General features: G+C 35.5%; 1 long non-coding RNA gene across 14 annotated transcripts in view; it reads right to left on the bottom strand.

Annotated features, from left to right (window-relative positions):
* LOC129034779 (uncharacterized) overlaps positions 1–26,961 on the bottom strand; it is a 135,803-nt gene that overhangs the window by 103,782 nt on the left and 5,060 nt on the right. For 12 of the 14 annotated variants that reach the window (XR_010126277.1, XR_010126279.1, XR_010126286.1 and 9 more), the window contains exon 2: positions 8,605–8,659. The exons of the other annotated variants lie outside the window; for them this stretch is intronic. This is a non-coding gene — a long non-coding RNA (uncharacterized LOC129034779). The remainder of the gene's footprint in view (positions 1–8,604; positions 8,660–26,961) is intronic. 14 annotated transcript variants of the gene reach the window in all.

The raw sequence follows: 26,961 nt of genomic DNA, 5'->3' as shown, positions 1-26,961 counted from the left end.
ACGGAAGAATATTCAAACCAAAGGCAAAGAAGTTGAAAGCTTTGAAAAAAATTTAGAAGAATGTATAACTAGAATAACCAATACAGAGAAGCGCTTAAAGGAGCTGATGGAGCTGAAAATAAAGGCTCGAGAACTATGTGAAGAATGCAGAAGCCTCAGAAGCCAATGCGATCAATTGGAAGAAAGGGTAACAGTGATGGAAGATGCAATGAATGAAATGAAGCAAGAAGGGAAGTTTAGAGAAAAAAGAATAAAAAGAAATGAGCAAAGGCTGCAAGAAATAAGGGACTATGTGAAAAGACCAAATCTATGTCTGATCGGTGTACCTGAAAGTGATGGAGAGAATGGAACCAAGTTGGAAAACACTCTGCAGGATATTATCCAGGAGAACTTCCCCAATCTAGCAAGGCAGGCCAACATTCAGATTCAGGAAACACAGAGAACACCACAAAGATACACCTCGAGAAGAGCAACTCCAAGACACATAATTGTCAGATTCAGCAAAGTTGAAATGAAGGAAAAAATGTTCAGGGCAGCCAGAGAGAAAGGTCGGGTTACCCTCAAAGAGAAGCCCATCAGACTAACAGTGGATCTCTTGGCAGAAACTCTACAAGCCAGAAGAGAGTGGGGGCCAATATTCAACATTCTTAAAGAAAAGAATTTTCAACCCAGAATCTCATATCCAGCCAAATTAAGCTTCATAAGTGAAGGAGAAATAAAATACTTTACAGACAAGCAAATGCTGAGAGATTTTGTCACCATCAGGCCTGCCATAAAAGAGCTTCTGAAGGAAGCACTAAACATGGAAAGGCACAACCGGTACCAGCCACTGCAAAATCATGCCAAAATGTAAAGACCATCGAGAATAGGAAGAGACTGCATCAACTAACGAGCAAAATAGCCAGCTAACATCATAATGACAGGATCAAATTCACACATAACAATATTAACTTTAAATGTAAATGGACTAAATGCTCCCATTAAAAGACACAGACTAGCAAATTGGATAAGGAGTCAAGACCCATCAGTGTGCTGTATTCAGGAAACCCATCTCACGTGCACAGACACACATAGCCTCAAAATAAAAGGATGGAGGAAGATCTACCAAGCAAATGGAAAACAAAAAAAGGCAGGGGTTGCAATCCTAGTCTCTGATAAAACAGACTTTAAACCAACAAAGATCAAAAGAGACAAAGAAGGCCATTACATAATGGTAAAGGGATCAATTCAACAAGAAGAGCTAACTATCCTAAATATATATGCACCCAATACAGGAGCACCCACATTCATAAAGCAAGTCCTGAGTGACCAACAAAGACACTTCGACTCCCACACATTAGTAATGGGAGACTCTAACACCCCACTATCAACATTAGACAGATCAATGAGACAGAAAGTCAACAAGGATACCCAGGAATTGAACTCAGCTCTGCGGCAAGTGGACCTAACAGACATCTACAGAACTCTCCACCCCAAATCAACAGAATATACATTTTTTTCAGCACCACACCTATTCCAAAATTGACCACATACTTGGAAGTAAAGCTCTCCTCAGCAAATGTAAAAGAACAGAAATTATAACAAACTATCTCTCAGATCACAGTGCAATCAAGCTAGAACTCAGGATGAAGAATCTCACTCAAAACCACTCAACTACGTGGAAACTGAACAACCTGCTCCTGAATGACTACTGGGTACATAACAAAATGAAGGCAGAAATAAAGATGTTCTTTGAAACCAACGAGAACCAAGACACAAAATACCAAAATCTCAGGGATGAATTCAAAGCAGTGTGTAGAGGGAAATTTATACCACTAAATGCCCACAAGCGAAAGCAGGAAAGATCCAAAATTGACACCCTAACATCACAATTAAAAGAACTAGAAAAGCAAGAGCAAACACATTCAAAAGCTAGCAGAAGGCAAGAAATAACTAAAATTCAGCAGAACTGAAGGAAATAGAGACACAAAAAACCCTTCAAAAAATTAATGAATCCAGGAGCTGGTTTTTTGAAAGGATCAACAAAATTGATAGACAACTAGCAAGACCAATAAAGAAAAAAAGAGAGAAGAATCAAATAGATGCAATAAAAAATGATAAAGGGGATATCACCACTGATCCCACAGAAATACAAACTACCATCAGAGAATACTACAAACACCTCTACGCAAATAAACTAGAAAATCTCAAAAAAATGGATAAATTCCTTGACACATACACTCTCCCAAGACTAAACCAGGAAGAAGTTGAATCTCTGAATAGACCAATAACAGGAGCTGAAATTGTGGCAATAATCAATAGCTTACCAACCAAAAAGAGTCCAGGACAAGATGGATTCACAGCCAAATTCTACCAGAGGTACAAAGAGGAACTGGTACCATTCCTTCTGAAACTATTCCAATCAATAGAAAAAGAGGGAATCCTCCCTAACTCAATTTATGAGGCCAGCATCATCCTGATACCACAGCCGGGCAGAGACACAACCAAAAAAGAGAATTTTAGACCAATATCCTTGATGAACATTGATGTAAAAATCCTCAATAAAATACTGGCAAACCGAATCCAGCAGCACATCAAAAAGCTTATCCACCGTGATCAAGTGGGCTTCATCCCTGGGATGCAAGGCTGGTTCAATATACACAAATCAATAAAGGTAATCCAGCATATAAACAGAACCAAAGACAAAAACCACATGATTATCTCAATAGATGCAGAAAAGGTCTTTGACAAAATTCAACAACCTTCATGCTAAAAACTCTCAATAAATTAGGTATTGATGGGACATATCTCAAAATAATAAGAGCTATATATGACAAACCCACAGCCAATATCATACTGAATGGGTAAAAACTGGAAGCATTCCCTTTGAAAACTGGCACAAGACAGGGATGCCCTCTCTCACCACTCCTATTCAACATAGTGCTGGAAGTTCTGGCCAGGGCAATTAGGCAGGAGAAGGAAATAATGGGTATTCAATTAGGAAAAGAGGAAGTCAAATTGTCCCTGTTTGCAGACAACATGATTGTATATCTAGAAAACCCCACTGTCTCAGCCCAAAATCTCCTTAAGCTGATAAGCAACTTCAGCAAAGTCTCAGGATACAAAATCAATGTACAAATATCACAAGCATTCTTATATACCAACAACAGACAAACAGAGAGCCAAATCATGAGTGAACTCCCATTCACAATTGCTTCAAAGAGAATAAAATACCTAGGAATCCAACTTACAAGAGATGTGAAGGACCTCTTCAAGGAGAACTACAAACCACTGCTCAAGGAAATAAAAGAGGGTACAAACAAATGTAAGAACATTCCGTGCTCATGGGTAGGAAGAATCAATATCGTGAAAATGGCCATACTGCCAAAGGTAATTTACAGATTCAATGCCATCCCCATCAAGGTACCAATGACTTTCCCCACAGAATTGGAAAAAACTACTTTAAAGTTCATATGGAACCAAAAAAGAGCCTACATCACCAAGTCAATCCTAAGCCAAAAGAAAAAAGCTGGAGGCATCACACTACCTGACTTCAAACTATACTACAAGGTTACGGTAATGAAAACAGCATGGTACTGGTACCAAAACAGAGATATAGATTAATGGAACAGAACAGAGCCCTCTGAAATAATGCCGCATATCTACAACTATCTGATCTTTGAGAAACCTGAGAAAACAAGCAATGGGGAAAGGATTCCCTATTTAATAAATGGTGCTGGGAAAACTGGCTAGCCATATGTAGAAAGCTGAAAATGGATCCCTTCCTTACACCTTATACAAAAATCAATTCAAGATGGATTAAAGACTTAAATGTTAGACCTAAAACCATAAAAACCCTAGAAGAAAACCTAGGCATTACCATTCAGGACATAGGCATGGGCAACGACTTCATGTCTAAAACACCAAAAGCAATGGCAACAAAAGCCAAAATTGACAAATGGGATCTCATTAAACTCAAGAGCTTCTGCACAGCAAAAGAAAGTACCATCAGAGTGAACAGGCAACCTACAAGATGGGAGAAAATTTTCGCAACCTACTCATCTGACAAAGAGCTAATATCCAGAATCTACAATGAACTCCAACAAATTTACAAGAAAAAAACAAACAACCCCATCAAAAAGTGGCAAAGGACATGAACAGACACTTCTCAAAAGAAGACATTTATGCAGCCAAAAAACACATGAAAAAATGCTCACTATCACTGGCCATCAGAGAAATGCAAATCAAAACCACAATGAGATACCATCTCACACCAGTTAGAATGGCAATCATTAAAAAGTCAGGAAACAACAGGTCCTGGAGAGGATGTGGAGAAATAGGAACACTTTTACACTGTTGGTAGGACCGTAAACTAGTTCAACCCTTGTGGAAGTCAGTGTGGCGATTCCTCAGGGATCTAGAACTAGAAATACCATTTGACCCAGCCATCCCATTACTGGGTATATACCCAAAAGACTATAAATCATGCTGCTATAAAGACACATGCTCACGTATGTTTATTGCGGCATTATTCACAATAGGAAAGACTTGGCACCAACCCAAATGTCCAACAATCCTAGACTGGATTAAGAAAATGTGGCACATATACACCATGGAATACTATGCAGCCATAAAAAATGAGGAGTTCATGTCCTTTGTAGGGACATGGATGAAATTGGAAATCATCATTCTCAGTAAACTATCGCAAGAACAAAAAACCAAACACCACATATTCTCACTCATAGGTGGGAATTGAACAATGAGAACACATGGACACAGGAAGGGGAACATCACACTCTGGGGACTGTTGTGGGGTGGGGGGAGGGGGGAGGGATAGCACTGGGAGATATACCTAATGCTAGATGACAAGTTAGTGGGTGTAGCGAACGAGCATGGCACATGTATACATATGTAACTAACTGGCACATTGCGCACATGTACCCTAAAACTTAAAGTATAATAATAATAAATACATAAATAAAATAAAAAAATAAAAAACAGAAAAAAAAAAATATGTTACCAATGGGAAACCAGGTGAAGGGTATACTGGACTTCTCTCTATTATTTCTTATAACTGTATGTGATGCAGTAATTACCTCAAAATAAAAGGTTAAAAATAAAAAGAATGCTTTTTCCACCGAAGCATTAATGAAATATATGCTTATGCATATTAGTTTTAATTATTGTCAGATGTAACATCATTTTCCTATCTTAATAATGCATCAATCATCACAATATTATAAAAATCTCATTTTGTGATTTCTCCCATATTATATATGAATGTATTAAATGCATACATTAAAAATGTTTTGTAATTTTTACATTTAGATATTTAATCCACCTTATTCATATTCTATACAATATTAAGTATGAATATAGTATAAATTTTCTTCAAATGGATATTATTTTCTGAAACTGCTTGCTGAATTGTTTATTCTTTGACATAATTTGAAGATCCAAATTTTCTTATATCTGTGTGACTCAGCTCCTTCACCTACAATTCTGTTCCATTAAATTGTTTATATTTACATTTTATATGAGTTAAGATAAGCTAATTATATCATTTTTCTGTTGTTGCTTAAACAAACACATATATCATCCCACAGTTTTTGTGCGTTAGGAGTCTAGGTACAGCTTAGCCATGTCCTCTGACTATAATCAAGGAGCCACGCAGAGCTCAGCTCTCATCTGGATGCTTAACAAACATAAGCTTATGACCAAAACACATGAAATATAAGGAACTAAAACACACTGAATGAGGGTTATCTGAAAAAAGAAAAAAAGCACAGTAAATTCAGACTGTACAAAACTATATAGATTGGATTTTGGGATACATAATATGTAACATTCTGATTGGCAAGCAGTTTAGGAAAACATTGTATATAGAAGCAACGCAGATTAAAATGTATAGAGACAAGCAGTTTAAAGGCTATTCTTGGGTGCGTAACAGTGCCTGGTTCCCGGCTGATACTTGGGGCAGGCTGTGTTCCCAGTGGGGAGGTAGAATGAATTTCTGTAGAGAATGAGGGAAATTAAAAAAAAAAAAAGAAAGAGTGGGACTAGTCTAAACACAAAAAGACTGTACTGTACAGGACATAGGATGCACATTTTATCAGGAAAGAGTGTCAGGACACAAGCACATGTCAGCATTTGTAAAAAGACAGGAGTTCTAAAGAACAACAGCAGAAAATAATGTGTAAGCTTTGGTCCAAACTGACAGAGCAATCTAACCTTTCTGATGAATCAGTGCTGATTCCCAAGACACGGAGCTTGAAGTATATCAGTCTAGCTTAAATCAAGATTAGTTTTATTTTTTATTGTTTGTTTGGCCATTTTCTCTTCATTGTGAATGTTTCAGTAACATGCCATTTTGTAACTTAGTCTCCTAGGTTTCCCTATAAATCTCTCAAATTCAAAAAAAGCAAATCTGGACCAATATTTCTTTATAAACTTCAGTTATATTTGAGAATTTAAAAAGTTAACAAACTTCAGTTAAATATTTATACTACTATTTAAAAATATATTAACAGTCACTATTGTTATTTTAAATGAAATATACCCACAGTGAACAAATGTAGTTTGTAATTGTCTCTGGATTTTCTAATAAATGCTTAAAATTTTAGAACTTGAGTATACCATTGTTCCCTGTTTATCAATGCATCACACTCTCATATTAACTATTTGCCAAGATTATAATTAATAATTTCATACAAGTAATTTACAACAGGCTGATTATGAGTAATTTTTATTTTATAATACAGCAGCTCTTTAGTATACTTTATAATCCATTAAAAATATGATAGAACATAATGTAAAATATATTTTTCCATATAAAGAAAATGTTAGAAATGGGCTGGTAGTCTTGAATATTCCACTAGCTGTGATGACCTCATTTGAGTGATAAATTATTAAGATTAGCTCTCTAATTCATTATAGTCAATTCTTTTGAAAATTGTAATAGATGTTTCAGTGAATTAGAGAATTAATCTAACAATCTGCCAAACAAGCTAACCTGATAGTTTGAAGCTTTCCTGAGTATAATGTAATTTTAAACTAAGAAAGATCATATCCCATGAGCAACAAATTGAGATACTCTGTGTAACTTAATTTTGAATGGCAATTATGTTAATGAAATAAGATTTTAAAAACATTTCAAATCCATACATTCTTATAAAAAAATTGTTTAAGCAACCCACTAAAACAGGGTTAGTTTAATTTTCTAAATTTTGTAAAATGCTTGTCTAATACATATTTATCAGGAACAAAGTGATAGGTTCTTCCTAATCTAGTCACTGAAACTACTTTTCCATCTGTGCCATCAGGGCAAAAGCCCACAGGTCTATATATCTTATTAGTACAGTGTACCTTATAAATAATCAAAAGAACTTGCTACAGGTTATGTAGAGAATTCAAGTGACTAATGAAATAATAAAATATGAAGGATGTATTTATGAAATTCAGGATGGCATTATGTGGTTCTGTTTGGAATAAAGGCACCATCCAGCTTCTGACTCAATGAGACCAAATAAGAAGTTACAGTGGGTCCTAAACATCACAGTTTTCAGCATACAAAATAAATCATATACGTAAATAAGTAGGGTTTCATGGGCCAGGTTAGTGTGTGTGTGTGTGTGTGTGTGTGTGTGTGTGTGTGTGTGTGTGTGTGTGTGTGTGTGTGTGTGTGTGTGTGCGTGTGTTTAGGAGCTAGTGTGTTGGGGAAGTAGAGCTGAAAGGAGAGAATGGTTAAATATTTCTCTTATATGGAGTATTCATGCTATTCTAATGCCTCTATTAAAACTTCATTATGTGACTTCAGGCTGCAGAAATAGTTTTATGTCCAGGCAAGTGAGCACCAAGCTCAAAATTCCACGTCATATTCAAGAACACATTCATTTTAGTGTCTGTTCAACTTTAGTCTCTTAAGGATCTTCCCTGACTGAGCTGGACAAAAATTAACCAATCTTTACAAGACAAGCACCCCCTGGTGGATGCTGTGTGTTTCCTGTGCTTAGAACAGTACTTACATATAATAGTATCTGAGTGCGAAAACCTCTCCTGCTTTCTCTACCTAATAATGTTGTGCCTTCCCCCTTAGTTCTCGCTAGGAATTTGCAAGATAATCCATAGATTGGAGCTGAGGGTTGGTTCTCTAGAACTGAATAAGGACCATCGTAGGAAATCCAATGTGGGAAGAGTTAGTGGGAAAGATTTGTACCACAGTCCAAAAGGAAGATCCAAAATCACTAGAGAAATCAAATATAAAGGCCAATACACTAATAATAGGCAAGATAATTATAATGAACACTTATTACATACTTTAATAAATGCTCTTTACATTAGTAATCGAGTTAACACCCTAACAATCTTATTAAGAACCATTATTCTCCTTCTCTCTATTTTTTCAGATAAGGAAGGCATCAAGTTAGGCAAAAAGATTATCTTGCCCAAGGACATACAGTTAATATGTGGCAGAACTGGTATTTGCACAATACAGAGGCAGCCTGATTCTAAATTCTGTCACGTGGCAGCAGCAAAACATATTGCTTTTTAAAGACAAACTCCTTTTTAAGCAATCTCATTAATAAAAATTATAAGCAAAAAAAAAAAAAGTGGAGGTTAAGGTACCTGGCAAGCTACAGGAACTTTTGAATACATTTAATTGTGTGATGGTCTTGTGTCTCTGAAACAAAGGAAATATTAATGATTATAACAAGTTTTTCAAGAGCTAAAATTGTTGAAAAAATTCAAAGTTGTAAACCTATGCAACACAGCTAAAATCACTGTGATGAAAATCTGCATGAGCTCAAAATATAGGCAATGTGGCCAGCTATTAAACCCTTGCTAGCCTGACTGAAGAATCAGTCTCAGTGATAGCACAAGGCTGAATCTCACAGATTCCCCTGTTACTCCTGAAATGTCGTATCTAGGCAGTGGTTGTACTCTTGCCCAGTACATGCAGAAGGAGTACCTGCATGTCTCTTGAACACCAAAGTACACATATATCCATTCTACCTCACAACATGCTCACTCTGGTGATGTCAACTGGCAATGCATCAATGTTGCTTTTTATTTCTTCCTCTTTGGAAGTGACTCTTTCTATAGTAATGAATAGCAGAGAATGTCATAAGCTGTGTCTCCCACAGACTAATTATATTCAGTAGTTTGGGGCATTCATCTTGAGATGCCTACTCAAAAATGTGTCATGAACTGCATCATTCCCATGTTGCCCTGGCAGTAGATCCTTCATCCTCAAGGCAGAATCACTAAGAGCTGTATTCCACAAATCATCTGTGCAAGTCTGTCAAATGTAAAGGCAAGGAGAGCCAAAAATGTTCTTGAAATATCCTCAAAGGAAGATGCAGAAGGGACTGCTCAGTTATCAACCTTCCCATACTAAGATATTATAATGATCACATATACAGATCTTCATACAGATTGACACCCTGCATGACAGCAGTGTATTGCATCTGTATCTGTATAAGGGAAATGGATCTTGAGGAAACAGTTTCCAATTCCTTAAAATCTGTGGCATGACGGTGATGTGAGAACCCTCCTGTAAGTTGAAGGGTATGGCATCGATATGCACAGACATGTAATTTTTGACATGTATTTCTTCCCTCTCTGAACAGACTGGGATGCAGTTTCCTCATTAAACATAGTGGTCATTGGAAACAATTATTAGAGAGTGATAGTTGCCATTATAAGCGGGAGGTTCCTGATACCAGAATGTCAGACAAAATAGCTGGCAAAGATGCAGATACTACAGAGAACATTAGAGTAAGTTACATCACACAGGTGGTCCTAAGCTAATGGGTCAATTACTTGGGTTTTTTGTTTTCTTTTTTTTGAGACAGATTCTTGCTCTGCCACCCATACTGGAGTGCAGTGGTGCGATCATTTCTTACTGCACCTCTACCTCCCAGGCTCAAACGATCCACCCACCTCAGCCTCCCTAGTAGCTGGGACCACAGGTACGTGCCCACCACAACTGGCTAAGATTTTTTTTTTCTTTGTAGAGATGAGGTCTCCTCTATGTTTCCCAGGCTAGTCTCAAACTCCTAGACTTAACAGATCCACCTGCCTCAGCCTCCCAAACTGTTGGGATTACAGCTGTGGGCCATCACACCTGACTGTGGGTCAATTATTGAAAGTTCTACAGCAGAAGTCAACAAGTAGAAAATAGAAGAATCAAATGCAGACTAAGAAGAAAGTAAAGGGCAAGGGTCCAGGAGAAAGATTATAAAGACAGAATTGAGAATTTGTAATTACACAAAGATGGTACCAAAGCAGAAAGAGTATGGAAACAAAGGATGTCCAAAATTATCAGGGAATCTAGTATTTTGTTAGTTCACATTAGGGGAGTGTAAGTGTATGTTAACTGAGCATGTGAAATATATATATACAATATCACATATGTGTAACATATATTATATATTTGACAAACTTAGGTAACATACATGTTATTAATATGTGTGTTCATGTATATATGTGTATATATTTATATATGTGTATCTTATATGTGTATAAATTCCATATGTGTAATATATACATGTACACACATATTAATATTAATAATAGCTTCATATTTATACTTTAAACATATTATAAAGTGTGCATTTCAGTGGCTTTTATTATATTCCCAGGATTGTGCAATCATCAGCATGATCTAATTGTAAAATATTTTTATCACAACAAAAGGAAATTCTCTACCCATTAGTAATCATTTCACATTCCCACCTTTCCATAGCCCTCAGTAACTACTAATTGAATTTTCATCACCATGAATTTGACTACTGTGGACATTTTATATAAATGTAGTCATATAATATGGGGTCTTCCTTAACTGGCTTCTTTCTCTAAGAATAATACTTTCAAAGTTAATCCATGTTACATAGCATGTGTAAATATGGGACACCTGCACACCAAATAAACCAAGATCTGGTCCAGAAGTAAGTTGAGGGATGAGGGAGTACAGATAAGTCAAACTTGATAACACATTTAAAGTCTGGAAATAAGTGTGTTGGTACAGAAAAAGAACAATTCATGGGTCATAAAATTGCTTTGGAATTACTCATAATAGGCTTCTTCTTTGCTTTCCCATGTCTTCTGACAATCCTCATTCATTTTCTTATTTTACTTCTCTATTGACCCTATAGCTTGTTAGATCAGTTGAATAAACATCTGCCTTTCAGATTTTAAATCCAAAATCAGGTCTTGCCTCCCTCTTCAAGCACGTCACCTCTAGGGTTCTATCATTGGTAAAAAGTCAGAGGAATTTCCCTTTCCTCTGTTTTGTAGGCAGCCCTTACCAGAAAATTCTTAGCAACAATCAGGTAATGAGATTTTCAAAGACTATTAAGGCATCAATTATTCATTAGCAACACTATTACATGTACCTGTTAGCCATATTTTACATTCCAATTTATAAGGACAATCACAAGAGTCAAGACAGAAATTTTCATGGCAAAAGAATTTTAAAATAATTTAACGTGAACATAAAAAGGGTCACAAATTATGGTTTCCACACCCCTGTCCCTGAATTTGTTTGATTCTACAAAACAATTTCTGTGCTATTCTAATAATTTATGATCATTCATTTATCAATATAGCATTTGTGAAAACTGCGGTGCTAAGCTCATCATTAAAAACTGAAAACTTACTCTGAATTAAAGTATATTTTCAGCATTACTATTCTCCATCTCAAATGGCAGACATAATAGTAATATCACATCTTATTTATTAAAGTTACACCCCAGTGATTTACCTTGGGAAGATGTTGTGTGAGTATTTAGAGGTGTTTTCCAGCCAAAGATGAAAGATGTAAGTATCCCTGGAATATAGCATACTTTCATTGCACTTTACAGATACTGCATTTTTCAAAAATTGAAGGTTTGTGGCAACTTTTCCTTGAACAAATGTATCAGCACCATTTTCCTTATAACATGTGCTCACTTTTGCTTTGGTCTCTTTGTTACATTTTGGTAATTCTCACAATATTTCAAAAGTTTTCATTATTATTATATCTGTTGTGATTACCTGTGATCAATGATATTTGATGTTACTATTGTAATTATTTTGGGGTACCAAGAACTGTGACCATATAAGACAGTGAACGCAATTGATAAATGTTTTGTGTGTTCCGACTGCTCCATCAACTGGCTGTTCCCTGGCTTTCCCTCTCCTCAGGCCTGTTTATTCCTTGAAATACAACAATATTGAAATTAGGCCAATACATAACCCTAAAATGGACTGTAAGTATTGAAGTGAAAGGAAGAGTCACACATCTCTCACTTTAAATGAAAAGCTAGAAATTATTAAGCTTAGTGAGTAACGCATGTTGAAAGCTGAGATAGGGCAAAAGCTAGGCTTCTTGTGCCAGTTATCCAAGATGTGAATGCAAAGAAAAAGTTCTTGAAGGAAATTAAAAGTGCTATTTCAATGAACACATGAGTAATAGGAAAGTGAAACAGCCTTATTGCTGATATGGAGAAAGTTTTAAAGATCTGAATAGAAGTTCTAACCAGGCACAACATTCCCTTAAGCCAAAGCCTGATCCAGAGCAAGGTCTTAACACTCTTCAATTTCATGAAGGCTGAGAGAGGTGAAGAGGCTGCAGAGGACAAAATTGGAAGCCAGCAGAGTTTGGTTCATGGGGTTTAAAGAAAGAAGCTATCTCTATAACATAAAAGTGCAAGGTTAAACAGCAAGTGCTGAGGTAGAAACTGCAGCAAATTATCCAGAAAATCATACGTAAGATCATTGTGAATGTGACTACACTAAACAACAGATTTTCAGTGTAGATCAAACAGCCTTCTATTGGAAGAAGATACCATCTAGAACTTTCATAGCTACAGAGAGCAAGGCCTGGCTGAAAACTTTCAAAAGACAGGCTGACTCTCTTGTTAGAGGCTAAGATAGCTGGTGACTTTAAGTTGAAGCCAATGCTCACTTACAATTCTAAAAATCCTAGGGCTCTAAAGAATTATGGTAAATCTACCCCGTCTGTGCTCAATAAACGGAAGAACAAAGCCTGGATGACAGCACATCTGTTAATAGCATGGTTTACTGGATATTTTAAGACCACTTTCAAGACCTACTGCTTAAAATAATAAGTTCTTTTCAAAATATTACTGCTCATTGACAATGTACCTAGTCACCCAAGAGCTCTGATGGAGAGGTAAAAAGAGATAAGCATTGTTTTCATGCCTGCTAACGCAACAACCGTTCTGTAGCCCATGGATAAAAGAGCAATTTCAAGTTTCGATTCTTATTATTTAAGAAGTACATTTCAGAAGGCTATAGCTGCCACAGATAGTGATTCCTCTGATGGATCTGGGAGAAGTCAGTTGAAAACCAGGAAAGGATTCACCAGTCTAGATGCCCTTAAGAACATAAGTGATTCATGAGACGAGGTCAAAATATTACCATTAACTGGAGATTGGAAAAAGTTTATTCTAATGCTCATAGATGACTTTCAGGGGTTCATGACATCAGTGCAGGCATTAATTTCAGATTTGGCCAAAATAGCAAGATAACTAGAATTAGAAGTGAAGCCTGAAGGTGTGAATGAATTGCTGCAATTTCATGATAAAACTTGAAGAGAATGAGGTGATTTTCCTTATGGAAGAGCAAAGAAAGTGGCTTCTTTGAGATAGAATCCACCAGTGGTGAAGATGCTATGAACACTTTGAAATGACAACAAATGATTTAGAATATTACATACACTTAGTTGATAAAGCAGTGTCAAGGTTTGAGACAGGTTTTGAAAGTTTGGGTAAAATGCTATCAAATGGCATCAGATGCTACAGAGAAATCTTTCATGAAAGGAAGAGTCAATCAATGTGGCAAATCTCATTGTTGTCTTGTTTTAAGAAATTGCCAGACACCCCAACCTTGAGGAACCATCGCCACCCTAACCAGTCAGCAGCCATCCACATTGAGGCAAGACCCTCCACTAGCATAAGGATTATAACTTGCTGAAGGCTCAGAAGATACTTAGCATTTTTCAGCAATAAAATATATTTTAATTAAGGTATGTAAATTTTTTAGACATAGTGCTATTGAATTAATAGACTCCAGCATAGTGTAAAAATAACTTTTATGTGCACTGAGAAAGAAAAAAGATATATCTGTGTAACTCACTTTATTGCCTTATTGGCTTTATTTCAGTGGCCTGGAACCAAATCTGCAATATATCCCAGGGTTGCCTGTATGTGTAACTTGCCCATAGAAGGAAAATTCCTTGTTAATATGGCTTCCTTCTTGAACGTTAAAAGGGCAGCCAACTTTGGCAAGTGGAGAGCAAATGATGAGACACTGCACGTAGTAGTGCCAGTAGTATTGCCAGGCATTGTTATAAATGCTTTATGCAGTTGGCCTTTCATACACATTTGTTCCACACCTGTAGATTCAACCAACCTCAGATTTTAAATATTAGAAAAAAAAAAGTAACTATACTATAATAATTAATAGAAATAAAATATACATATGACAACAATTTACATAGCATTTATGTTGAATTAGGTATTATAAGTAATCAAGAGATCATTTAAAGTACACGGGAGAATGTATGTAGGTTATAAGTAAAAACTGTGCCATTTCGCATAGGGGACTTGAGCATCCATGGATTTTGATATCTGCAGGGGGGTCCTGGAACCAATCCCCCATAAATATCAAAGGATGACTAGGTATTAGTTTATTTCATCCTTTCAACCATCCTATGGAATCCACATACGATTATTATTCCCCATTTAAAGATGAGGGCAGGGAGACAGATGTTCAACATTTGCTCAAGTACACACAACTAGGATATGGAGAAACCCGGTCTCGATAGCAGGCAGTCTGTCTCCAGCGTTCTTACACTGAACCTCTGTGCTATATGCAGCGCCTACGTGTTGCTCAGAAAGGGGTGGACAACTTGTGTTTCCAGAATCTAAAAGAAGTAGCCGTCAAGTGTCCTGGAGTAGAGCAAGGGAAATTGAATGACACTCTGAATTTGTGATGCTGTAAATTCATGAGTAAATTCTGACTCTGCATATGAGACTTGTTCTCCTCCTGGGAGGTGACAGAATAGGGACAGAGAAAATGAACTTTAGACAAGGGCTGCAGCACCTATGCTCTTCTTTGTGGTGAGTGCAGAAGAAGAAAACATTTAAATTTCCCTGATCTAAATGTAAATGTAGGGCTCCTTAATTGTGGGATGGTTGCATGTGTATAATTTTGCCTGGCTCAGAGATTAAGCTCTAATGGGCTTGGAGGAAGAATTGCACAACAAGACTTTCTAGTGCGCTTTTGGCAGATGAACTTCTTTCAGAACGTGTTTAGGATTTTGTTATTATAATTGACAAAATATCAACATTAAAAAGGTTCTCCAGTATATCCCATAAGTTGTTGGGGTTCAGAATATCTATGAAAAATAATTCATATTCAATCCATATGATAATTTGGAAATTAACAAACTTCTTTATATGGTAGAGATTCCACAGTGGATTCTGGATTGGAGGAGATAGTGTGGACCCCCAAAAACAAATAACCACTAGCGAAGAAGAATTGAGAGTAATCCAGAGTAATGGTCCCGAGCTTTTTTGGCACCAGGGACCAGTTTCATAGAAGACAATTTTTCCATGGAAGGATGGGGGTGGGGTGTGGGGTGGGCACAGTTTCAGGATGAAACTGTTCCACCTCATATCACCAGGCATTACATTCTCATAAGGAGCACACAGCTTAGACCCCTCACATGTGCAGTTCACAATAGGGTTTGTGCTTATCTAATGCCGCTGCTGATCTGACAGAAGGTGGAGCTCAGGCAGTAGAGCTCCCTTGACCGCCGCTCACTTCCTGCTATGTGGTCCAGTTCCTAACAGGCCACGGACCAGTACCAGTCCATGGCCTGGGGCTTGGGGACCCCTGATGCGAGATGGCTGTGACCTCTCAGCACAGTCACACCTGCAAGGCTTGTGTGTCTGGGAGAGCCAAAGATGAGACATAGGTGAAAAATGCTATTACTATCCCAATAGCACTGAAAATTTTATTTTAAAGTGGCACTGCTCAATAATAGCCACAGGCCACATTTTTGCTACTTAAATTTAAATAAATAAAACTTGAATACAATTTTAAAAGTTAGTTTCTCAGTGTCACTAGCCACATTTCAACTGCTCGAGAGCTCCATGTGGCCAGTCCCCACCACATTGCCAGCACAGGTAAACATTCCCATTATTGTAGAATATCCTATTGCACAATATTACTTAAAGAATAATGACTTGTTCACTACATGAAAGAGAACAGGACTGGGGTTACTAGGGGAGGTCAGTACTGGCAGAGCAACTGCATTCAATGAAACCAAAGAAAGAAAGCATCACAAACTAGAAGCAGAAGATTGCAGAGCAGCACCATTTATTCTATGTGGCCCAGTATCTGGTAATCAAGTGCGCAGTGGCTTCAAGGTATGTCCTGGGAAATTGCTGTGATAGGACCTGTTTACCCTCATAATAAGCAAAGCCTGGAATGTCTCAGAGATAGAAAGACAGCTAGATAGTTGTAGATAGGGAATTACCAATGCATGAAGCTCTCTGATGTGACAAATAATAGAAGTAGTCTATTACAATGATTAACTTATTCTGAGTCATACAAATTTACATATTACACATGGATTACATATTTTCTTTTTTAAATAAAAATGTTTCCTTGTTTCTTTCTGATTATATAAATAATTCATGCTTTTTATAAATACTTCAAACAATATAGCAAAATGTAAGAGGAAAGTCAAAATCACTTGAAATTTTCAATTAGTAGACATAACCAGCAATAACCTTTTCATAAGAGAGAAATAAATATATGCATATATACACATATTGTTTTTTATTTTATCTTTAATGAGTTTGCTTTTTGTCTTGGCATTTTTAATATAGCATTTTTTTATCATCTCCTTTTTTTGTGGTGTCTCCTTGCTCTTTCCATTAACCCAAATTCTCTCTTTGTTCATACACTCAAGTGAAAATTTCTACAAAAGTATTTCCCTTCTCTGTGTATTAAATTGAGCTTATATTATATATACATTACTGCAATTTGATTTTCTCACTTAGAATTGTATGATAAACTCTTCTCAAGACAACTCATAAACGTTTAACTCATCCTTGCAAAGACTTCACATTTCCGTGGGATGAATGTTCCATAATTTTGTCAACAGCTTCCCTACTTACTGGTGCTTTAGCTCATTTCTAGATTTATCCTCATAAAATTGTATTGTAGCATTAGTGTTAGTGATCCCTGTCCTAGATTTTTACCATACCAATAAATAAATGCAAATAAACCTGTAGATTTCCTGGAATCTTCTTATTGTGCTACAGAAGTCTTTGTTTGTGATATAAACATATATATATGATATAAATATCAAATAAAATTGCCATATTATATTCCAAAAAAAGCTCTACGAAATCATCTTTCACCAGTTATGTACACATGTGTGCGTTCACCCTTTGTACCTATTGGTGCCAGTTCTGATTATTATTTTATTTTTGGTAACCTGTACAGAGTTACCCTGTTATTCTTTTAATACAATTAAAAAATGTCTACTAATGAGTCCCACAATATTTTTGTGTTTAGTGTGTATTTGGTTGTCTCTTCCATATGTGATCTGTCAAAGACCCTCTGCAAACTTTTCTATAAGGCTTTCTTTCTCATATGAACATGTAGGAACTCTTTGCAGTAGGGTTGTGGTAGTGAACAACTCCTGTGAGCCTAACCCTGCTTCTATTCACATTACAGTCTCTAGGGGTTACATAAAACACAATGTAATTTATATCCACTGAAATCATGTCATGAAATAAGGTAGCACTAATGAATATGAGAGATAATATAAATATCGTACATATGTCAAGTATGTGCATTGTAAATACTTTCCCAATCTATAGTTTTCCTTTGACTATACTTATAATGTGTCTTGCCTATAATTTTATGTTTAATAGAACAAAATTTTGATAGTTTCATTATAGCCAACAATTTTCCTTTTTTTTTTTTTTTTTTTTTTTTTTTTTTGAGACGGAGCCTTGCTCTGGAACCAGGCTAGAGTGCAGTGACATGATCTCAGCTCACTGCAAGCTCCGCCTCCCGGGTTCACACCATTCTTCTGCCTCAGCCTCCTGAGTAGCTGGGACTACAGGCACCTGCCACCATGCCCAGCTAACTTTTTGTATTTTTAGTAGAGACGGGGTTTCACCATGTTAGCCAGGATAATCTTGATCTCCTGACCTCGTGATCCACCCACCTGGGCCTCTCAAAGTGCTGGGATTACAGGTGTAAGCCATGGCGCCAGGCCTTCCTAACATGTTTTAAGAGATTCCCTAATCTCTAGTTTATTTGTTTGGTCTCCTAAAATTTCCCAACATTTCTGCGATTTTATTTTATATTGAAATGCTTAATTTACCTGCAATATGTTTTCATATGATGTAGAGTAGGCTTTTATATAAATTTCTTTCAAACAAATAGTCACTTGTGCCAGCCACAAGTATTAAATTTGCCAATAATTTCCTGCCGAATTGCAATACCTTCTTTTTCACGTATTGAAATTTATTGATTCTGAAATCTGTTTCTGAACTCTGTTCTCTCCACTCACCTTTGGCTAAGTCTATGCCAACAGCATAGTGACATGATTACTGGGGTTTGCATTTTTTTCACATATGGTAAGGCATATCTCTGCTCAACAGTCTTCTGTTTGCATAAATTACATTGTTAATACTAGATATTTACTCTTCAACACAAATTCAACAGCTTACTGTGTCAATTTGAAACAGACTATTTAGATTACAATTAGAATTTAAAGTGTGTATTAATTTTTCTTGTTTTTATTTAAATTGAGATCTTGATATTTCTTAGGCTTTTTTCCCTTTTACATTTATTCAATTTTAATTCAGTCATATCTTATTTACACAATTTACTTATTTTATACCTCTTAAATTTAAGGTGAAAAAATGTAATACGATAAACAGAGCTTTCTTAATATTAAGAATCACTATACATTGAAAAAAGTTTAAAAGAGTTACAAGAATAAGTTGAAGACTATATTTCAATACATAATTTTGTAAAAGACTAACATACAAAATATATAAAACTGAAAGAAGAAAAAGTCATCCAAATTTACAAAAAAAAAGTGGGCAAATTCAAGTACAAAATAAGGACAGAAAAATACTTCCAGTACCCCTGAGAGTTCCCTGTGCTTGCTATAAATCAATACCCTGAAAGACATCACACTTCTACTTCTATCAACATAGATTAGTTCTACCTGCTTTTGAACTTAACATAAGCTGAATCATCAGTTTGTCCTCTTTTTGTCTCTGTATTCTTTCTTTCAGCATTGGGTTTCTGATGGGTGCATAGTCACTCATAACCACTAATGGAACTATGGAGAATGCTTAGTTCTCTTTGTTCTCCTGTAGTGCTCTTTGTCTCTTTTCTTTGAGTGCATTCGAAATTTACTGTTTACTTTTGGTGTATCTGGGTGTGAATACATATGTGTGTGGGACAGTGGGGTATTTATCTTCTTTGAGTATTATGAATCTGTGATTTGACATCTTTCATTGCTTTCCAAAAATTTTCAGCTATTTTCTCTTCAAACATTTCTTCTGTCCCATTCTCTCTTTCTACTCCTTCTGGAACTATACTCATGGTATATTAGACCATTGGTATTGTCCCCCAGCTCTTGGCTGTTCAGGTCATTTTTTTACCTTCTTTTACCATCTTTCTGTTAGTTTGAATGATTACTATTAACTATTTTTGACATCACTGATATTTTATTGAAGGAATTCTTAATTTCTGATATTACTATTTTTATTTCTTGCTTTTTCCATTTGACAATTGCTTATAGTTTCCATTTTCTGTTTATAATTCTCTTTTCAATATATGTGATTTTCTTTCCTTCCAAATATTCTACTTAGTTGTTTAATTAAAAAAAAAGTCTATGTTTGTGTTAGTGTGTGTGTATGTGTGTACATTTCTACTGCTCCCGTTTCCTCAATTACTCCTATTTTTATTGAAGTTTTCACCTCATTCCTCTATGAGCTGTATTTCAGTTTTGCATCTTGTGACTGAACTTCTTTTGTTGGCCTATCTATGGTAGGTTGAATAATGTCCCCCAAAGATATCCACATCCTAATCCCAGGAACCTGTGAATGTTGCCTTACATGCAAAAGAGACTTTGCATATATGATTAAGTTCAAGATCCTGGGTCATCTGAGTATGCCTGACGATTAGTAAAGTTCCTTATAGGAAGGATGCAGGAAGAGTTAGTCAGGGATGGTGATGTGAAAATAGAAGCATAGGGAGAGAAGGTGGTGTGAGAACAGAAGCAAAGAGGTTGGGGTGGAAGGGAGAGACGGAGAGACAGAAAGAGAAAGAGAGACTAGTGGGTGCTCCATGGCTGGTTTTGAAAATGGAGGAGGATGTCATGAGTCAAAAAATGCAGGTGGCATCAAGAAGTTGGAAAGAGCAAGGAAACAGATTCTACCCTAGAGGCTCTGGAAGTGTAGCTCTGCTCTCTTCTTGGTTTTAGCCCTCTAAGAGCCATTTCAGACTTCTAAGTTTTAGAACCATAAAAGGATAACATTGGGTTGTTTTATCATATAGTTCATGGTAATTTGTTCCAGAAGCCATAGGAAACTGACACACGGCCTTTTAAACATGCAGCAATTTTCTTTTTTTCTCAAGGCATGGGGGCTTAGGTGTGGATTTGTGTTTACATTGAGGGTCAGCAGTCACAAAGGTAATAAAGAATGATGTGAAGTAGGTAAGACATCAATCCATGTTTGGGACAACTGATGAAAGGGGCTCTGCATGTGCCCTCTGTACATCTTCAGTCTCAAGTGATACAGTAATCTGCCCATGGTTCCACTATTTTTTATTTTCTTGATAATAGGAGAAGCTCAACATGCTAACCTGGGGCCAATACTGATCTTCCCTGTGGGTTTTTGAAAGTCTCTGCTGTATAAACCCCGCCAAGAATCTGCAAATTACTAGGTGTTGACCTTGATCTTTGATTCAGTTCTTTACATGTTTGCCCAACTGTCAGGAGAAGCTGCCTCAAGCCAGTTTTCTTTTGGGATCCCCATAATATTCCAGACCTCATTTCAGACGGTTATGCATTACTTGTAGCAGCTCAGATGAAGCAAATTACTTGGAATTGGGATTAGAAGAGAAGCAATATTTGTTTTTGTAGTAAAGCAAATTTTAATGTTGATAAAATGATAAAATAATAACTAAATCAGGAAATAATAGGATGTGTATAGAAAGTCAGATCAATTTAACCAACCAGAAATCCAGAAGCAGGCAAAATTCATAAGATAATTTAAGGGACACTTCAAACCAGTGGGAAAATTCCAGGGGAAAAAAATAAGTTTGATCCTTAATGCCACCTTGTACCATAAAAACTAAATATTTGAATATAAAAGAAATGAATCTTACAAAAGGTGACAGGAATTTTGGGAAAATAATATAAAATGTTAGGACAAAGAAAGGTTCTCTATGTGTAATACAACATTCAAAGGCCAGAAAAGAAAACAACGATAAGTTTGACTAGGTTTTTAATAACAAACACGCAAGGCAAAGAAGTCACCATAATCCAAGTCTAATATATAAAAAGCTTTCACATATTACTAGGAAGAAACTAACAGTATAACCAAAAAATGAGCAATGGATATGAAATGACAGCTCACAATATGAGCACCACAAATGAACTTTAAATGATGAAAAATGAACAAGCTAACGCTAATAAAATACATTAATATTAAATTATAATAAATATCCTTTTTACCTATGAGATTGTCAATGATTTTTTAAAAGTTGGTAATGCCTGTTTTGGCTACTGTATGTAGCACAGTCATCCTCAACATCTCTGATGGGTTTCCAAATGTGTGATACCAACAGTTACGAAGTTAAGATGTATTCATCTTTGTATTTACAACGTTCAAAGCATTTCATGACACAGTACAAGAACAATTTATGCTTAAATAATGAACAAATTCGACTAGAAATCATCTTGCTAAGAATGTTTACTATCCTTTATTTACTAAGGGAGAAACTACTGTACACTTACAGAAAATTAATGAACAATTGAAACAACAGCTGTGCCAATTAACTCTTAATCAAAAATTTAATTAATTATACACAGCTATTCTGGAGAATTCTAGCTAATCCAGACACTACTGTAGCTACCCTTTTGTTTTGGAAAAATATCACATCAAATTACTTCAATGCAAAATGTAATTTTTGTAATCATTCATTATTCTGACAAAGTGATTTTGTTTTCTACAATGTAGACATTTTTTCTGCTAGCCATGCATCTTCAGAATTGCACAGATAGTCACACCCACCATCAGCAAGGCATACCAACTAACAAATAGATTGTAAACAGTACAGTGTGGACAGCATACTACAAATTTATTGAAACTATAATTATTTATTTACTCGAAGAAAGTCTTCTCTTTTCATGATCACCATGAAACCCTAGTAAATTATACCAGTAAATAATATCTGAAATTCTCAAGTATTTAAAAAGTCAATATATTGACGTCTGTAGAACAGAATTTTAATCAATATTACAGTATATTAATACATATAATTAAGTGTTGTTAAAAGATACTTTTTCACGAGATGAGCACATAAAAATAATCAAGTAAAAACTTAAATTCTTGGACTAACAAGTGGATGAATTTAATAAAAAAAACTTTTAAGATTATTTTACTTTTCAAATGTTTTTCTTCACTGTGAACATTAGTTTCAATTAAAATTTCGAATATATATTATAAAAACACAATAAGGGAAGATTGTGAATTTCTACAATTTTAATATACTTGTAAAAATATCTTTCCAATATAAAGTCCAACCTTCAATTATATATATATATATATATATATATATATATATCCATATTAATGGAAAAATCCTGGACATTCAGATGTAATTAAAATCAGTTGAAGGAATTATAGACTATTTTGTTTCTAATTCACTGAAATTAAAAATAACAATAGTGATATGAAGGCATTTATTTATTGTATGGTAGATATGCTCTTAGGAAAAACAGTGAGAGAATATATGGCATATTAAGATTTCTTTCTAAATATTATAATAGTAATAACAGAAAATGAATAAATGATCTTCTGTCTTAATGAATCCATTTGATAGGCAAACATCTGCATTACATGCAAAACACTTCTGTCATTGATATGCTTATCATTTTTTCCTGAATGACCTTGAAGCTTAATGAAATTCACATGAAAGTTTTACTACGCATGTTTAAAGAAAGCAGTTAAAAAGACTCAGATAGCTGTAAAAAATCGAATCTCATTTTATTAAAAAAAAATCCTCTGTTCTCATTTACTGAAAAAGTAAACTGCTTCAATTCAAAAGCAGTTTACAAGCAACTTCCATGGTGCCTCTTTGTTGTCACATGGCAATGTCCCCTAGATTGACAAGTGGTGCAATGGTCCTTGAGGACTGATTTCTAAGGATGTTAAAAGCATGAACTTCATGATTTTTAAATACTTTCTTAAATACATGCTTCAAAACAAAGTCAAACATTGAACCAACAATTTAAGAAAGAAGGTCTCAGTGTTGACAATAGGAAACACTATAAAGAACATTCATCTAGCTTCCGGTTTACATTTGACAAAAGTAGAGGTACACAGTTGTAGAACAATGTGAAATGCCTGGGCTCTGTTCAGCAAGGTAAATCTACATAAAGTCACTAGTGATTAAGATAGAAGGAATCTTTAGAGTGCCATATGCTGACATTTGGAAAATTTAAATGACATGTGTTAAATCTATTAATACAGGAAACTTTCTGTGAGCTTTTAGAACATTTACAGACTTCTTGATTTGTGATTTCCCTATATAACATAAAAACATGATTTCTTTGGGTTAGTAAAAGCTTTAGGCACAACAATATACAGAAGATAGGTTTTCACTGACTTTGCAGCCTACCTACCCCCACCCTTAGGCAACTCTCCTGGGGCACCATTTCCAGTTATAATTCTCATCAAGAGATGAGACCATTTTCTTTCTAACAAGAATAATCATATTTATTCAGAAAAGCAAACTGCAAGTGTAGACCTGAATTTTGCCTTTTATCCTCTCCTGAAAATACAGAAAATGCAAACAAAGAGAATTGTGACCTTACATTAATCAGGTGCTATTCATTGCACAACACAGAACATCTCTAGAATCTTTTTATATGATTTATCTACTTGTGATACTAGAAGTGTTAGAATCCACAGGACTTCTTATGTTTCATGATGCATAGTGTAGAAAATGCATACAGCATTGCTGTGCTTAGCCATATTGGAGCCTGAGGCAAAGACAAAATCAGTAATACTGATCTATCTGTATTTAAAATTTGGATGTTTTGTTCATCACGGTTTTTGAATTAATTCTTGTTTTTAAAAATGTATTGCATTAAAAATAGATAAATTGAATGACATCAAAATAAAAACTTTTGTGCATCAAAGAACTCTAATAATAAAGTGAAACAGCAACCACGAAATGTGAGAAAATATTTGAAACTCATATATCTGATAAAGGGTTAATATCCAGTATATATTTAAAAACTCCTCCATCTCAAAAGCAAACACACAAAAAAAACAAACAACCCAATTAAAATATGGGCCAAGAAATTGAACAGACATTTCTCCAAAGAGGATATTATCCAAATGGCCAATAAGGACATGAAAGGATGCTCAACAGTACTATTATTAGAGAAACGCAAATTAAAACCACAATGAGATACCACTTCATACCCCTTAGAATGGTTAAAATCAAACAGAAAATAACAAATGACACTGAGAATGTAGAGAAACTGGAACTCTTGTGCCCTGCTAGTGGCAAAGCAGGGCCACTAAGCAGTACAGCCTCTATAGAAAACAGTATGGTGCTTCCTCAAAAATTAAACAGAATTACCGTATGATCCAGCAACTCCACTTTGAGTTTATACCCAAAAAAACTGAAAGCAGGGACTTGAACAAATATTTGTACACTCAAGTTCATAGCAGCATTATTCACAATAGCCAAAATGTGGAATCCATCCAAGTGTCCATCAGTGGGTAAATGGATAAACAAAATGTGGTATATACATCCAAGGAAACATTATTCAGCCTTAGGGGAAAAAAAGGAAATTCTAATATATGCTACAGTATGGATGAACCTTGAAGACATTTTACTATGTGAAAACAAGATAGTCACAAAATGACAAATACCATATGATTATACTTAAATGAGTTTCCTAGGGTAGTTAAATTCATAGATACAGTGGAATAGTGGGGGTTGGGGGCTAGAAGAAGGAATGAATGGGGGCAAATTGTTTAAACTATGCAGAGTTTCAGTTTGGGAAGATGAAAATGTCTAGAGATGGATGGTGGTAATAGTTGCACAATAACGTGAATTACTTAATGCCACTGAACTGTAGACTTTAAAATGGATAAAACAGTAACATGTATGTTATGAATATTTTGCCACAATTTAGAAAATATTGCATGTAAATATTACCCAACTCAATTATTGGCGCTACCTCTCCTTCAACTCACTTAAAGTTTCTGCCTGAGAGTGCTTTACTAACTTCACCCTTGCCCTGGCCCTGGAAAATTTCCGTGTTTGTTTGGCTCATAGATGCTATGAGCTGAATGTTTGTGTCCCCCCCAGCCCCAAATTCATAAGTTGAAACCTAATCCCCAATGCAGTCTTGAGATGATTAGGTCATGAGGGCAGAGTCCTCCTAAAAGGGATTGGTGCCATTATCAAAGGGGCCTGAGGGAGCTTGTTTCCTCCCTCTACCCTGTCAGGATGCAGTAAAAAGGCGCTGTCTAGGAGGAACAGGTCCTCCCTGGGCACTGAATCTGCTGGTGTCTTGATCTTGGACTTCTTAGCCTCTAGAATGGTAACAAATAATTTTCTTACCCAATCTACAGCATCTTGTTATTATAGCAGTCTGAGTGGACTAAGACAATAGAATACAGCATAAAATAACATGTTATTTTCTTTCTTTCCCCTTCTTCCCACCCTCAAACTCCTGGTGTTTGTTCTTTTATAAGATAGATTAAAATGTACTTAAATTACAAGCTGAGAACCCTATGTTGGGCTCTGGGTAACAGGGATGCACTTGTGAGATTTCAATTCTTTATCGAGTTTGATTTCTCTATTCATCTCTCCTTCACAGCTTTCAAAATCTTAGTCTTAAAATTATTGTAGTAGAAACAAATATTAAAAGTAATTTTTTGAAAGGTTATCTCAAAAGCTCTGAGAAACTTCACCTTTTACAAAGACATTGGTTAGCTCTTGGCATGATTAATGTTAGCATGTTTGATCCCTCTATCAACGAAGGAGAACATTTTGAAATTGGCTTTATTTTTTGCTAAATAAAATATCACCACATGTAAGGGAGAAATAATGTTTAAACAATATTTTGATAAATATGTTATTTAAAATGCATGTGAGGAACTCCATATCAAAAAGAGAAAATAAAAATTAACTAACGTTTCAAAGTATATAGATCCTTCATTTTATGTTTGAATACTCATGAATTTATCAGTGTGTAAACTGCATTTGAGAGTACAGGACTTTTGTAGTATCCTCAGTGAAAATGATACCACTAACTCCCTGAATTGTAAAATCAAGGCTATCTCAAATGATTTAAACTTAAGGTTTTCACTCATGTTTAATGCCAAAATATTCCTAACTATAACGTTCACACTAATCCAATTTTTAAATGCAGCTATCAAAAAACAAGTTGCAATTTATACAGCACAAAGTCTCTCTTCTTACCTTGACAGTAGCTTCATAGACCATAGATCTTCAAAAAACACCAAGGGTTTTCATAATAATGGTGAAGAAAGAATCAACTTGGATAAAATTAAGTAGTTTGTCTTTTTTTTTTAACGCTACCATATCCCAATTGTCTAGCATTCCACTATCCAGAATACAGCCTGCCTGAAATGTATTGATTTTTCC

The sequence above is a fragment of the Pongo pygmaeus genome, chromosome 3 (assembly GCF_028885625.2).
Source record: "Pongo pygmaeus isolate AG05252 chromosome 3, NHGRI_mPonPyg2-v2.0_pri, whole genome shotgun sequence".
In the NCBI taxonomy this organism is placed as follows: Eukaryota; Metazoa; Chordata; class Mammalia; order Primates; family Hominidae; genus Pongo; species Pongo pygmaeus.
The sequence above is the reverse complement of the archived record's forward strand: the minus strand, read 5'-3'. Positions and strand labels throughout refer to the sequence as shown.